This window comes from Octopus bimaculoides, chromosome 3 (genome assembly GCF_001194135.2).
Source record: "Octopus bimaculoides isolate UCB-OBI-ISO-001 chromosome 3, ASM119413v2, whole genome shotgun sequence".
NCBI classification, from domain to species: domain Eukaryota; kingdom Metazoa; phylum Mollusca; class Cephalopoda; order Octopoda; family Octopodidae; genus Octopus; species Octopus bimaculoides.
Window position 1 is genome coordinate 8679540 of NC_068983.1, and position 2694 is coordinate 8682233.

Below are 2694 nucleotides of genomic sequence, written 5' to 3' on the forward strand. Positions count from 1 at the left end.
ATATATATGTGTGTGTGTGTATGTATGTATGTATGTATGTATGTATGTATGTATATATGTACATATATATATATATTCATACTCTGTGTGTATATAAGTATGCATATTAAACGAGTGTTTGTGTTAGCGTGCGCGTGCGTGTGGCTGATTTCACTGCCTGTATCCAATTTTTTCTGAAAAATTGACCTTTCCTCATCATATAAGACTTATAGCTGATGTCTTCGTGGACAACATTTCTGACTGTTCCTTCTGACACATGGAGATCTTTTGCAATTGACCTCGTGGACTTTCTGGGATTGCAATCAATGGTCTATTGAACTTGCTGGATAAATTCAGGTGTTCTGATGATTTCAGAGCGTTTAGAATGCTTTTTCAGTTCCTTACAAATTTTGTTGACGAAAGATCTGGCAACTATTAAAAATCGAGATATTTCTAAACCGCTATGCTCAGCCTTTATAACCACAAATAATAATGGCAGACACTCAGCTTACTCAAGAAATGAAGAGGCATGCTGTAACCACAATTACAGCATGCCTCTTCATTTCTTTGAGTGTCTGCCATTATTACTTTCTGAAATAAAGATTATACAGAGTTAGCAAAAACTGCAGCAATGACCCTCAAATACCTTACGCACCTTGTATAATACTATATTATTTTCAATCGGCAGAAGTTACAAAGTGACTCAGAGACCAAGATTTTTGTGCATTGGCAATGTATGAAGCACTCTGCTCTTGAGGCGCTCTGTAACTTCTCCAAAATGAATATAAAACATACTTATACTCATGTTTTGAATTCTGTTTCCCTGTTTGTGTCACCAAATTTTTGAGTGTATATATATATAGAGATAGATAGATAGATAGATAGATAGATAGATAGATAGATAGATAGATAGATAGATAGATAGATAAGCAACAGGATATCAAGTAGTCATGCAGTACGACCGTTTCCAGTGGCTCCATATAACTGAACAATGCTATCATTATATCAATTTAAATTCAGTGCCATCTTCAGCTGCACAAATAAATAAATGGAATTCTAACATGTAGGCCACATTAATATATTTTTTCTCATATATTGTAACAAAGCAAGAAGAAGGAAGAAATTCATGTTGATGCTATTGTAGCTAAGAACAGACTACACTTCAAATAATCGCATGGGGCATAGTGGGGTTACAGGGTTGTAAGTGATTGTAATTCATTTCTAACTAATTCATCTCTTTATGAACTACTAAATGTAAGACTAAAGGAGTGTGTCAATTTTGAATAAAGGACAAGAGTGAGTTGAGACGTCATGGCTAGGTATGGTCATAAATATTATCATATGTATCCCTTTTCTTCACGGAGGAAAGAAGACATTAGGTGTAGTCAATAGGATATAAAGTAACTGTCTATAAAAAGATACAGGGTGGGAGTAGACTTTAAATCATGATGTTAATTACCAGATAAAGGGGCAAGACACTAAGACACTTCAGATATTAATACGCAGGAATTTTTATTCAGGGGCACTATGGGTGATTGTTTATAAACAATATTGTAAAGTTTCTTATTCATAGGGATTAGAGCGTGTGAAGTAGATTCAGGTGTTCTCCCTTAAAATTCTGTATTTAAGAAGAAGTCTATTTTGCTCAGTGGAACTGTGCAACATTCTGTTTCATTCACTAGAGTTGCAGAATCTCTGACCTGCTAAAGATCATTTAATTGTCCTTGCTTCCAAAATTTTCAGATACATATAATGGAAGCACATTTTATATCACAATGCGCTTCTTTGCATTTACACCGGACTATTTTCCTTTCTGTAAATACGTCTCTAATGCAAATGCCTTTCACGTCAAACATTAGTGGTTTCTCACTTTAGATAATCACAGTAAAGAAATGCTATTATTTTCTTGATATCTGTCGACCTTTGGGCATTTCTCGCATCGACCTTTGTATGTTTCTCGTATGCACTCCACCCAAATATTCTTCTATGAATCTAGGTTTCAATCAAGCTATTGTATCCTATGATAGAGTACCTTGAAAGAAAACCTCCCGCATAAATTGTGCACGTTATGTCATTCTCACCTCTTCCCACTTCGCTTCTCTTAACTCCGAAGGACTCCGTGTTTCAGTTATATCTCGAATATTCTATATCCTATGCACCGCTGACCTTCCTTTCGTTATTTCTTAATAGATGCATCCGAAAGCCCTGCCTGTTCTCAAAGGTCTCAAAGTGCTTCAGCTCTAATGAATAGCTGATCAATTCGAATCACATCGGAGAATGTTTTCTCATTTATCTGAGACTTTACACCATCTTACATACAGAATTATCGAGAAATATCGCAGCAAGCTGAACCAACGAATTAAAATCGTTTCATTCATAAATATTCATTCAACAAAGACTCAGTCAATGAATCAAATTGACACTTTTTCTTTTGTGTATATAAATTATACTGACATTATAACGGATTCGGCGTCTTTAACTAGAAATTTCTAAATCGCAACTGCAAAGTCCATTCAATTCAGAGGCATTATCTCATTCAGTCATACGTCCAGCGTCTCATATAAACAGAACATAAATTAATCATCCCCTTCACAAAACCCATTACGTGTCAATGTGTCACTTAAACTGGAAGAAATGGCCGCAATATTTGGGATAAAGAAAACACGCACATACGCACATCTCTCTCTCTCTCTCTCTCTCTCTCTCTCTCTCTCT